The sequence below is a fragment of the Tupaia chinensis genome, unplaced genomic scaffold, assembly GCF_000334495.1.
Source record: "Tupaia chinensis unplaced genomic scaffold, TupChi_1.0 Scaffold000318_1, whole genome shotgun sequence".
Lineage (NCBI taxonomy): Eukaryota > Metazoa > Chordata > Mammalia > Scandentia > Tupaiidae > Tupaia > Tupaia belangeri.
The window spans coordinates 1,546,634-1,560,680 of NW_006159811.1; the positions used below are offsets into that span (position 1 = coordinate 1,546,634).

Genomic DNA, 14,047 nt, shown 5'->3' on the forward strand with positions numbered 1-14,047 from the left:
AGAGAGAGAGAGAGATCATCCCCAGGGGCGGTGGCCATGCCACAGTCCCTTCTTCTTCATCCTCCACTCAGGATTTTGAGCACACATGTACTTGTGTCCGGGATGTTTTTCAAGGCGTGAGTTCCACTACTGAACTATATAGCCAGCTATGTGGAATCCAGATGCTTTAACCACCATGCCACTGGTTGGAGCTCAAATAAACTATTATCTTTGATGTAAATATGTGTTAAAGCTACAATAAAGAAAAATTTGAGGGATCAGAAGGTGGCCCAGTGGTAATGCAACTGGACCCCTGTAGAAAGAAAGGGCCCTGGTTTGCTTCCATGGCCTCTCTGGTGTCCATGAATTGAGCTAGTTGAGGCTGGGGGGTAGATTGCAGGGCGAAGTGACTATTGGGGAGTACCTCTCTCTCTATCTCATGGAATAAATAAATAAGTAAATAAATAAACTTTATAAAAGGGAAATTGAAACATCTTCAAAGGTTTATTTTCCATTCTTTGAATGCTATAGACATGGGTTGTTGGGTTTAAATGATGACATGGCGATACTGCCCCTAACAGGAAGCAGCATGGAAGGCTCATGGCACTGCCAATATATGATGTCTGACTTCAAACTTCTTACTCCATGTGAGTTTTGCTTCTTTTCTGTAGGAAGAAGAGACATTAAAATATTTACTGTAGGGACCGGCAGATGACGTAGTGGTTATGTTGTTGAACTCTCACACAGCTGACCGTGGTTTGAATTCTGGACCTGGTGGCTTAAAACTCACGCTGGGCACATGTGTGTGTGTGTGCTCCAAATCCTGAGAGGAGAATGGGGGAGAAGGGATTGCAGAATGGTCATGCCCCTTGGGGGGTTGATTTCTCACTTTCTGTCTCTCTGTCTTTCTCTGTCATGTGAGCACACATGCCCTATAGTAAAAATCTTAAAAAAAAATTACTGTATAACTAATTCTTAATCATACTAACAATCCATTGCAATTCTCAATTCCAGTAAGTTCTAAAAAGCCTTAATTTTTCTCCAAGTTTGGTGCAAACTTGTTTGGTAGAAATACCAGAACTAAATGAAAATGAGGGTATTTCTTATCTTTATGTATCTCATTTAAAGTGGATATTTATGTGTTTTGCTACAGAAATAATAATCCAAAGTGCTGCCCAAATCTTGTTTCAAGAATTATCTAATATGAGGGTACTTCAAAAGTTGGTGGAAAAATGGAGTTAAAACACATTCATTTTGCTGCAAAAAATTTTTTGAGACCTGGTATAGTTTTTTTCATCATATGCATTTCCCATGAACTTTTTTGAAAACTTTTGCATATGGTTATATCATAAAATAAAAACATTCTAAATTCTTTAAAAATTTTAAAAATATTTTTCTCTTTTGAGAATCATTTTATTTAACTTTATTTATTTATTTATTTAAACTTGGCCAGAGAAGAACAGACCGAGTGAATGAGAGAGAAAGAGTAAGTGAGAAAGCAAAAAACATTCTAAATTCTGAAATGCTTCTAGTCCTAAGAGTTTCAGGTAAGAGACTATGGGCTGATTCTCAAGAAGAGGGAGAGTTGGACGTTTCTATCGAGACCTTGAGTCCTCCAGTGGCCGCCTGTGCGCCCCCCTTCACCAACACAGACCTTGGGGAAACTGGTGCAGGCCTAGGCCTGGTGGTCTCCTGTCTGGCGGAGTGAGAAGAGAGCCATGCAGAAGGACACAGGCCCGCTAGTGCCTTTGCAATGGTTCGGCATTGGCTATGCAGCACTGGTTGCTTCTGGTGGGATCCCTGGCTATGCAAAAGCAGATAGTATACCGTCCCTGCTGCTGGGCTCCTCTTTAGGGGGCTTGCAGGCCTGGAAGCCTACCAGCTGTCTCAGGATCCGAGGAACATCTGGGTTTTCCTAGCTGCATCTGGGACTTTGGCGGACACTATGGGAATGAGATTCTACCAGTCTGGAAAATTTATACCTGTGCGTTTAATTGCAGGTGACAGTTTGCTGATGGTCACCAAAGTTGGAATTAGTAGGTTGAGACCCCATCCGTAATAGTCACGTCCACACGTGGGCTCATGAAGAATTAAAAATCTCCAGGCTTCCACTGTTTCCAATGTATTCAGAGAAATAAGGGCAGCATTTTTACATATTCTGGCATGTTACTTAAAAACAACAGCAACAAAATGACACTGAACTTGGTGGGGAAAAATTGATCATGATCATTACAGCTCAAGAGGATAAACACAGGAGCCACAAGGGCCCAATTCCTGTATCTCGATGTGAACTTTTCTGGATCAGTGGGAAGAATCTCAAGGGGTAGCATTACCTGGGGGCCCTGAAACCCCATCCCCTGCCAAGAGGAACGATGTAAGTAAATCTCTGGATGAGATTTCGGACATCTGTTCTTTCACTCGTCTTTTAGCACAGGCCTATCCTGAAATTACGGTAAATGAAATGTTCATGAAAACAGTTTACTATAAACAAAAAAACCAAAAGGGAGAGTACATGAGAATAACACAGAACATTGTCCACACAGTGACGACATACCCTTTCATGCCTTCTGGGGTGGAGTCATCCACTCAGGTAACATCTGTGGGTAGTGACACAGTTAAAATGACCACCACAGCCAGAGGTCCCCTGGGGCTCTCAGTCTTGCTACATAGGTGACCAGTTCAGAAGAAGATACCTCAAGCCTGGCCTGTCACACTGACTTTTTTCATTTCCCTTCCCAGTTCCAGTTTTCACAGCTGGGCCAAAATCAAATATCTCCTGACTATGAGTGTCCAAACATATGCTTAGCTATTAATACACATATTTTTCTTATTTTACTGAACTTAACAAATTACATAAGTAATTTATGCTTATTATAATAGACCAAGCAACACAAACATATGTATAGGAAAAAGTTTATCCTCTCTTCCTTTTTGCTTCCTCCAAACCCATCTCTAAGGCAACCAATGTTAATAAATTGTTGTTTTGGTTCTACTCCATTTTGCTGTTAATTATAGAAATACCTAAACTGGGTGATTTATAAGAGTAGTGGTTGATTCAGCCCATGGTTTGGAGGTCTGAGGCCAGGGGCTACATCTGGTGAGGGTCTTCTGGTCATATCAGCATGGTGGAGGGCAGGAGTGCTTGCGTCTATGTTCATGTGTCTGATCTCATTGTCCCTCCTGATAAACGCACCAGGAGTCAATCATGGGGTTCCTGTCCTAAAGACCTTAGTATTAATCTCCAACCAAAGTCCCCACCTTTAGACACCATGAAGCTTTTACCCTCTTAATCCTCTCACAACCAAATCTCAACGCATGATTTTGGGGGAACATTTAAACCATAGCAGTACACTTCCACACCGTTTTCTGTGCTAAGCAAATGTATGTAGACACACAAACCTAGAGATACACAGTTACTTTTTAATATTACTTTGCCAAGGACGTCCATTCAATTCAGCTTTTAGATCTTACTAGACTTACATCTTTTAATTATTAATAGCTTCCTTTATTGAATGCTTATTATGTCCAAATCACTCTTATAAAAACTTTACGTGTATTTAATCCCTGAACTCTGTGAAGTAAGCACTGTTATTATCAGTATTTTCCATTTGAGAAAACTGAGGCCCTGATAAATTTAGTAATTTATGAGAGTTGCTCAGCTTAGGAAGTGGCAGAGTGAGAAACCCAGGCAGTTTGTTTCCACCTGTGATGCTCTTAACCTCTAAATTGTATTACTTCTGCGATCGCGTAATAATCCACGAATGAGTGGATGATCACTTATTCATCCATTTCCCTACTGATGAGAGACTGAGGTAATGTCCTCTTTTCTTTCCTTCTTTCTTTCTTCCTTTTCTTCCTTCCTCCTTCCTTCCTTCCTGTCTTTCTTTTTCTTTCTTCTTTCTCTTTCTTTCTCCTTTCTTTTCTCTCTCTCTTTCTGTTTCTTTCTCTTTGCTTCTCTTTTTCCTTTCTTTGCTACTGCCAGAAATGTTGAAATAAACAACACTAAAATACATACTGATATGCTTATTTCTGTTAAAATAATCCCACATTAATTTCTTCCTGGGTCTAATTTGGGAGAACTCTTCCTAACCAGGTAGTCTCAATCCTGGTTAGGCAAGGGGTCGTTGTTATTGCAATTCCTATTCTAATGACCAAATAAGAATTCTTGCTCCACTGGATCTTTTGAACATTTCACATCTCTCTTCAGTACGGGATGGAGTGGAAAGCCCTGTTTAAGTCAATTTAGCCAACATTTAGAAACAGGAGGAAGTGAACTGTAAGGGATTATCTTCTCCTAGATGTGTCAGATGCAATCACACAGCATGGATTTATGAAGTGAAGTGAAATATTTGTTTTGATTGCTCACTGATTAAGAATACACTCTAATGCACAATCTTGACAGACATCTAGGGCAACTACCCTTACTGTAAGAATCTGGGTCAGGGTTGCCAACTTCTTCTAATGCAGCAGTCTCATCTCATTAAAGGATTATGCAAAGAAACCTCAGCTGGGTCTGTATGATTGGCTGCTTTATCTCGGTTATTTAATATTGCAGGAGCCCCAGCAGTTGCCAATGTTATTGTCCATTGACTTGCAATGTCTTCTTCTTTGTTATGCAGTAGAGTTTAAAAAAGCAATTAGCTAGGCATGAAAAATGGACATACATGGGAAAAGTGGACATGTAATTTAATACTAACATAATTAATGAAGATATGTGAGGTAAAATGTCACATGAAATCCCATATGTTAGAGTTGCTTAAAAATAGAATTTCAGGGGCGAGCAGGTGGCATGGTGGTTAATGCACTGGGCTCCCGCATGACCAACTACGGCTCAAGCCTTGGACCTGGCAGTTTAAAAATCATGATGGGCACATGCGTGTGTATGCTCAAAATCCTGAGAGGAGAATGGAGGAGAAGAGATTGAGACAAAGCCATCGCTCCTAGAGGGTGACTTCTCACCTGCCCTCTCTCTTTCTGTCTCTGGTGAGTGTACGTACCCTATGGCAAAAACCTAAACCAAAGACAAAATCAGGGTTTTGTGCCAGACAGAGGTGCAGTGGTAGAGCTTGATACTCTGTGAGGTTGACCCATAGTGGAGGGTTTCCAGTTTGTGCCTGGAGAACTCTCTGAGTACACCAGGTATGCACATGCCCATGACTCAGGCCTGAATGAGGCTAGGGGTGGGTTTAAGTGTCAAGACTCTGGTGGGGATGCTGTCTCTGTTGCTCATGGGAAAATAAACAAGTTACTTTAAGAAAAATGGGGTTTTGTTGAAACCTGAAAATGATTTAAATGGAAATATATAAAAATATTTTATTTTTAAAGACCCTTTTTTGGCCACAGGGCATGTACACTCACCAGAGAGAGACAGGAACAGAAACAGAGAGAAGTCACCCCCAGAGAGGATGGCTACACCACAATCCCTTCTCCTTCATTCTCCTCTCAGGGTTTTGTACTCGCATGCGCACATGTCTGGTGTGATTTTCAAGCTACCAGGTCTGGGAACCAAATTGCGGTCGACCATGTAGGGGTCTAGTGCTTTAATTGCTGTATCACCTGCTAGTCCCAATTAAAACCTTAAGAGATATGTTTTAAAATTCTATTTTGGAAGCACTGCAAGATAGGTGTTTATCAACAGCTTGCTACAATGTGCTACCATATGAAAATCTGATAGTGAGACAGTCTTTGTTAGTTACTTTAAGGTAAATTATCCAAAGTGATGCAGAGAACATAGTCATAGTGTAAATGGCGAGATCTTATGTTTTGGCTGGGGGAGTGTGCTTTTGTGTTGGGTAGGGATTAAGGGTGGATAATCACGTGGTCTCCTTTAAATTGGTTCTTTAGGGCAACGTAGGCTTTAGGACAACTATTGGCTTTGTAACCAGTAGTTACTCTGAACAGTATATGTTTGAAAGAGATGCATTCGAGACCTTAAAAACTGATGATGACCCTATGTAAGAGCTTCTGCTATCAAAAGTAAAGTATCATGACCCAGCCCAGGTGGCGCAGTCAGTAGTGTGTTGAACTGCAGTGCTGGAAGCCACGTGGCCACGGTGGGCTCAGATCCCCAGCCTGGTTGATGTGAAACATGGCAGCTACATGGGTATGTGCCTGAGATCCTGATGAGCTGGAGAACTGGGGGAAGGGGATTGCGGTGTGATCAAATTCTGCAGAGTGCTTCTCTCTGTCAAGTACACACACACACTCACACACACACACACACACACACACACACACACTTTATATCATGAAAAATTTTAACTTAAAAAAAAAAAAAAGCAAAGCATCACATTACCTTTGTCCTAAATGTCAGTTTGTCTCTTTTCCCCCTTAGTGGTCATCTTCATTTCTGTTTGCATTTCTATTTAGGGGAAGGACACAGGACAATTTAGCCATGAAGCCCCATCTTTAAGCATACATGATATAGGCCTTGATCAATTCCTTTTTTTTTTTTTTTTAAGTTTTTGCTATAGGGTGCAGGAGAGAGACAATGGGAGGGAAAATGAGAAATCACCCCCTAGGAGTAATGGCCATGTTACAATCCCTTCTCCTTCCTCCTCCTGGGATTTTGGGTATGCATGTACACACACGTCCAGCATGATTTTCAAGCCACCAGATCTAGAACTCAAACCATGGTCAACCATGTGAGAGTCCAGGCCCTTAACCACCATGCCGCCTGTTGGCCCCTTGATAAGTTATTTTATTCTGTTCAGGTGAGAGTGGGGAATGTGACAAATATTTTGACCAGTTCACATGATCTTGAATACCACTATTTTCACCAGCAAGACGTAACTTGGACTTCTGTAGTGTTGACTGAGATGCCTAGAATTTCACTCACAGAACTCTTATCGCTAATTAGCAAAGGCACAGGTGATATCTAAGATACAAATACCCGAAGTGCCAGTAATAGTCCCTCTGGTGTGGGGCTTCTAGCTCATAAATGTGGATTCCTGATGAGGACAACTGCTGCAATACAAAAATATAGTATATCATTATCTCCAGGCCATGTTAAGGTGTACATGAATCATAAATGGATTTGATTTTTAGACTTGGGTTTCACCCACAAGATACATCATTGCGTATATGCAGCTATTCCAAAATCTGAAAAAAGTCTGAAACACCGGGTCCTAACCATTTCAGATGAAGGGTACTGAACCTGTATTGTGTCCCATTGTCCAGGCACAGTATGGACCTTAGACCGTGACGGACCTATGCAAGCTGTAAAACTCAGCCTCTCTCCTTCTTGTTTCTGTCCTTCTGGATTCATACAGATTTTGCTGTTGGCTACATACTTCCATTTCTAATTTAGTTGCTGCTGCAGTTTTACTTAAGACCATGTTTCTCTTTTTATACTTAAGTGTAAGAAAAGGGATAATCTCATGGTTACTTTTTTGAGTGATCCTAAGTTACTTGATTTACTGTTGCTGTTGTGTTAAATGTGGTAGGTTTGGGCCTGGGATATTTGAAGTTGTGCTGAACCAACCAAGCAAGAAAGATAACGTGTTTGCTTTTGCTGTGGAATGGCTTCTACCTTGTCCATTGGGGCCCTGCTTGCCTTTACCTATAGAATGAGGGGTTTGGACCAGAACAGCTTTTCCCTCCCTGTAGTTCTGACAGTCTGAGATGATCTTTCTTGCCCCAAAAGATGCTACCTTAGGCTAAGTCTGCAGCTGTCTGTGAGATAAAACCAAGGATCAGGGTCTGCATTTTATTTTATTTTAAAAACATTTATTTATTTATTTATTTAATTTCTTAGATTTTTGCCGTAGAGTGCATGTGTGCTTGCCAAGAAAGACAGAGAGAGAGGGAAAGTGAGAAATCACCTCCCCCTCCCCCCTTGGGGGGGGGCGGGGAGAAAGGCTGCACTACAATCCCTTCTCCTCCAGTCTCCCCTTGGGATTTTGGGCACACATGCACGTGCATCTAGCATATTTTTCAATTTGCTGGGTCAGGATTTGAACTGCATAGTTGATGATATGTGATTCACTGTCTTAAACACTACACCACCTTCTCGCCCCAGGGCTTGCATTTTAAAAGACCTGCTTACTTGAGCGTGGGTCTTTGCCTCATGGTGGTGTCTCAGAGAATGCCTGTCGTCACCAATTTAGAGAAGCCACATGGCCACTTTGGGTTCGGATCTCCAGCCAGATCCATTCCTATAGTAACAAATGGATGTGTAAGATGATGGTACCGGCACTTTGCAATAGATGGGGCATCCTTTAGACTAGGAAGTACATCAAAAGGGGGAATCCATGGGATTCCCTTCAGTTTTTATGCAGCTGTTGATCAAAACCCACGATGAGTATAGCTCATCACCTCATCTTGCTTTTAAACTGCACTTTGCTCTTTCAGCAGGCTGTATAATTCGCGTAAGCTTGCATAATTTGTTCAAAACAGCGAAGACTCTTTGCTTTTCAACGCTGAGAGTTGTCTTAGAGGAATAATGGGGTCAGCGTTGATGTCTGTGCTTAATCTCAGTTAAATATTAATAGAGTTACTCCTCATTACATAGAAATTCAACGTAGTGAAAATGGAAAGAATTTATAGGTGGAGCTATTTATTCAATATATAGTTACGTGTTGACTCAACTCAAGGGATGCACGGGTCTGTTGTCTCATAGTCTAATAAAGGAACTCCTTTATTTTGTCATTTGTTGCTGTATTATTTGTTGTTTTTCTTTGTCCTCTCTCCTCCAGTTCCCATGATTTTGTTAATTTCCAGGAGGGAACAGCTTAAACCATGGGCTTGTGTTACTAGACAGTATGGAAAAGAGGGTTGGCAGACCTTGGCTGCTCTCAGTCTAACTTTTTTTCTCTGCATAGTTTAGTTTGACTCTCTTGGCTCTACCTTGAAGTTGTCAAGTCATCAGGGCCAGCAAAGACAAATCAAGCACATTTACAGTTGTATTTTGATTATTCTTAATTGATCAGAAAATAAACATTCAAAGAGCATATTTTTTTCTATCATCTTAAAGTATAATTTTTATCATGTTTTAATCCAAACTTTGCCTTTCCCCAACTCCTACCCCCAGTCTTTGGAAGAATATACCTTTCTTTGCCACTTGTTGATTCTCAAGAAATCTGATGACACCATGATTCTCGCTTCAATTTGTATTCGATCAACTTCTTTCTTTTTTCAGATGCACTCTTCACTTTTTCTTACCTTTTCTGTGCCCCGGCTGTATTTCACAGGTACTCACCCTCTGGCTTTAGTTGGTTTGGCCAGCGGGAGCTTTGGCAGGGTTTAGAGAGAGGGAGGAGAATGAGGCTTGCATACTTATCCCCACCCGTCTCTTTGTAGCGTTGCACAGGCTGGCTGTACCTCTGGAGTAGGTTATTATTTTTTTCTAAAACATCCCTCTCCATACAGCCCCTTTGTTTCCAAGTTCCAGTAGCCACATTGCCCCTTAGGTTTCTGGGTGTCAGGGACCACTGATGCTAATTCTGCACTGTCTCTTAAGGTTTCCCCATCCCCTGGCACCCTATTATAGGCAGGCCTTTTCTTTTCTTTTTTTTTGGAGAGGTTTTTGCTAGCGGGCACGTGCGCTCGCCAGAAAGACAGAGAGAGAGACAGAAAGCGAGAAAAATCACCCCCTTCCCCCGCCAGGGGGGATGGCCACACCGCAATCCCTTCTCCTCCATTCTCCTCTTGGGATCCTGGGCACGCACGCACACATGCCTGGCGTGAGTTTTAAGCCACCGGGTCCGGGACGCGAACCGCGGTCACTACATGGGAGTCCAGCAACATAGCCATTACGCTTACTGGTCCCAGGCAGGCCTTTTATTAAACTTTCTTCAAGTTGCTCAACTGCCGTTTGCCATCAGTTTCTTGTTGGAGGCCTGAAAGATAAACTAATACAATAAATGCTTATATTATTGGGCAGTAGTATGATATAACAGTTCTCTTCCATTTGGAGGGAGACTTATGTATTATTATTATTTTTTAAGAGATATTTTTGCTATAGGGTGTGTGTGCTTGCTGGAAAGACAGAGACAGAGAGAGAGAAAGTGAGAAATCACCCCCCCGGGGGATGGCCATGCCTCAATTCTTTCTCCTCCATTCTCCTCTCGGGATTTTGAGCACGCATGCACATGCGCACAGTGTGAGTTTTAAGCCTTTGGGTCTGAGACTTGAACTGTGGTCGACTGTGGTATTAATAGGTTTGAATACATCCCTATCACTTGCTAACTAAAGCTGAAGGTTATTTAACCATACTGAGCCTCAGTTTTCTCAACTTAAAATGAAGATAATATGGGATCAGCAGTTGGCGTAATGGCTATGTCACTGGACTCCCATGTAGTAGACCGTGGTTTGAGTCCCGGACCCAGTGGTTTAAACTCACGTCAGGCGCATGTGCGTGTGTGCCCAAGATCCTGAGAGGAGAATGGAGGAGAAGGGATTGCAGTGTGGCCATCCCCCTCAGGGGGTGATTTTATATATACATATATATATATATGAAGAGAGAGTCATCATGAAAGTCATGGCATGGTTTTCTATGCAAAAATACATCATGACTTTCCTGACAACCCAATATATATGTACACTCTGTGTGTGTGTGTGTGTGTGTGTGTGTGTGTGTGTGTTGAATTTCCCCTCAATTTTTACTGAATACCTGACTCACTAGTGAGGCCTGAGCAGTGACAAAGCAGGTGCTTTTAATTCCTCTCCTCTTTGTGTTGCTGATCTTTGTGTTTCTAGTGATGTGTCCTTCTCCTCATGGGTCACAGGTGTCCACTTATCTAAATGACACTTGGTTTCCCACAGATGTTCTTGGCTGGTCTGATAATCTTACCTTAAATCTGTGGACTTTTCAGATGGATCTTTTTTTTTTTTTGAAGAGAGGTTTTTGTTATAGCACACTTGCACTTGCTATAGTGAGAAATCACCCCCCAGGGCGGACGGCCACGCCACAATTCCTCCTCCTCCATTCTCCTCTTGGGATCTTGGGCACGCATGCACATGTGCCTGGTGTGAGTTTAAACTACCTGGTGTGGGACTTGAACTGTGGTTGACTACGTGGGAGTCCAGTGATGTAACCATATGCCATCTGCTGGTCCCCAGATTGGTCTTTTTTAAGCAATAAGTGATAGGAGCAGGTGGTCCCTGTTGAGTAAAGTCTTCGGCTGGTGTCTGAACCCGAGCTTTGGCTGTGGACTGCACAGGTGCTGTGCAGCATTGGGTAATCCAACTTTTTTACACAATAACTCATTTTCGTTTCTCTCTTTTTAAAAATATATCTCTAAATGTTATGAGACCATTTGTTCAACCCTGAGAGGTTGCAAGGCTTAGCTAATTGATTATTTTAAATGCTTTAAAACTGGCAGTGTTAGTAAGAAAGGCAGGCTAAATTATTTTAGCAGGCTCAATGGGAGTGCAGACTGTACCAAATGACTCTTATAATTTGCTTTGGTATCTGGTAGAACTTGCTTATTGTATAACATGTCCCATTAAAATGAGTTATATGTGTTATTACATTTAAAGCATGACCCGGGGAAATGCTTTAAGATAAAAAGAGGTGTTTGGAAAACAGACAAAGCTTTTATCAAATGGAGTTGTAGCTACTGAAACCACTTGGGTTTTTCTGACTCAAGAGGAGCCTGATGAAGCATGATTGATTTGTTAAGAGCCTCTTGTGTGTCAGCTGCAGGGTATGGGTCACTGTGGGTCCCAGCCTCAGAGGCCCATCGCCTGGAAGACGAGACAGATACACAGTCAAAACCTTTTCATAGTGTGTGATAGGGGTTGCTGTGAACGGCTATATAAAGCACAGAGTGATCAAACTGGCCCAATCTGTGGGCAATCAGGGAGGAGTAATAAAGGAGGAAAGGCTCTTTTTGGTCTTTAAGGATAAGAAAAGTTTTTCAAATGCTAAAAAGGCAAAGAACATTCCAGACAGAGGGAAAAGATTCATATTCTCTCTCTGTTTTAGTCAAACATATTAAAACATTTTGGGTCCATTTCTTCTTCAGCTGGGAAGGACGTTGGTGTCGAGGCTCAGTAACTGCCATGGCTTCCAGTGCTTTGGCGAAACCTCGGATGCCAAAGCATCTGCAATTTCATATTGTTAGAGCATTCATCGAATGCCTGAGTGTTGTAGCTTTCTCTAAGTTTGCTGTGGCTGAACCACGAAAGAAGGCATATGCAGATTTCTACAGAAATTAGGATTCCATGAAAGATTTTGAAGAGATGAGGAAGGCTGGTATCTTTCAGAGTACAAAGTGATTTTAGAATGTAAAGAATGTCATTGGATTGGTGCCATGTTCCTGACCTATGGAACATGAATACATGGGCTAAATAATAGTTTCTTCTGATAAATAACTACTGTGAACGGTAAAAAAAATAAAAAGCAAAAAAAAAAAAAAAAATTGTGGCCAGCAGGTGGCGTGGTTGTTGGGGTGCTAACGGACCTCGGTTTGTATCCTGGACCTGGTGACTTGCTTTCTCACTCACTCTCTCTCTCTGATGAGAGCAAATTAAAAATAATAATGATGATGAATAAAATAAATAACTCTTTAAAATACAGTTCTACCTTCTCTATGTCCAACCTCTCTTATTTGGCGATAGTAGATATTCAATTAATGCTTACAAGTGAATGGTAGTGGGTGGTTGGATTATACATAGTGATTTCAATTTTATTCATTGGGCTTGTCTTTATTTTCTAAGTTTTCTACAATAAACATGCGTTTCTGTCATAATTGGAGTGTATAAAAATATTCAGGATATAACGTCAGGGCCTGGCTGCATCGCAGGTGAATATTGTTATAAAGAAGTCAATGATTTTGGGCTTCATTGTTCAGGGACAGGGGTTGGGCAGAGGCTTGAGATTTTTTTTGGGGGGGGACAGATATTGCTGGAAATGAAGCCAGAATGATGGGGTGGGGCCCAGATTTTTTTGGACTTTATGTTGTAGATGATGGGTAATCACTGCAATTATGAGCGTAGTACCATAATAAGAGGCGCTGGCAACACTGCAGAGCATTAACTAGTCACGGGGAAGGTGGGAGGGAGGATCAACCACGACGCTTTTATAATGCAGCTCGGATGTGTTGTATGTTTCCATGCTTGGGCAGGGTGAGAGGACAATGTGTTTGGTTCACACAGGGAAACTGTGAAGCATCCATGACAGTCACTGTGTCCTTGGAACTGCCAGTGAGGAAAATCGGCACCCAAAACATCACTGGTGTCAGAGACCGAGGAGAATTGCAGGAGATGAGGATGCCTAGAATCCTGAGAGGCGTGGAGAGCCTGGTCTGAAGGGCAAAGAGGAAAACAGAAGAAAATGGTGCTAGACAAGCCATGGCTGGAAAGGAGGGCGAGGGGGGTCATCTTAAAAAAAAAGAGAGAGAAAAGAAAAAAAAAACAAGATGGAGTGTGTAGTCTTCATAACTAGAAGTCACACTTTGTAAAAAGTTATCCAGCTTAGGTGTCTTGTTAAAGTGGTACAAAATAGATGAAGATAGAAAAGTTTGAGCTATGTGTATCTACTTCAGGTGTGTAGAAGAGTTGCCCAAAGGGGATTTGAATAGCTTCTGTGCTTTCAGTTCTGAAAGCTCTAACAGTGACATACACTTCCTACTTGCTCAGTGTTTCAGGATTCTTAACAAGGACTCCAAAATCTGGTGTTCTGTAAGGTTCTCAAGTTCAATTAAAAACCTTCAGAGACCAGTTTGAGGTACATGTTTAAATGGATAACAGACATGGTAAGCAGCTGGCAGTTCTGTTTTGTAATGGAGCAGAAATATATTCTCATGAGGACAAATAGTCATCCTGTCACCTGGCTTCCCAACAACTTCCTGGGTCCCAAAGTCTCTGTGACTGTGGTGAGAGAGCCTGTAACAGGGACATCGTGGAGGTTCATGGCCAAGACTGCCGGTATAGCAGAATCAAAATGGCAGGAACAAATGCCAAGTTTATGCCAGCCTTGTGGCATTCCCAGTAAGACCCTGTGAAGGAATTAACACAGTGAAGACCTCTAGATAGAGTGCTTTCTTTTGCTATGTGAAGTCTTGAGCAATAGGTTTAGATCAAAGGTTGCAATTTTTGGAAACTAAAATATGGTGTTGGAGGC

General features: G+C 41.8%; 1 pseudogene; it reads left to right on the forward strand.

Moving 5' to 3' along the window:
* The first annotated feature begins 1,697 nt into the window (after window positions 1–1,697).
* Window positions 1,698–2,038, forward strand: LOC102487414 (transmembrane protein 14C pseudogene; annotated as a pseudogene).
* The last annotated feature ends 12,009 nt before the right edge of the window (window positions 2,039–14,047 follow it).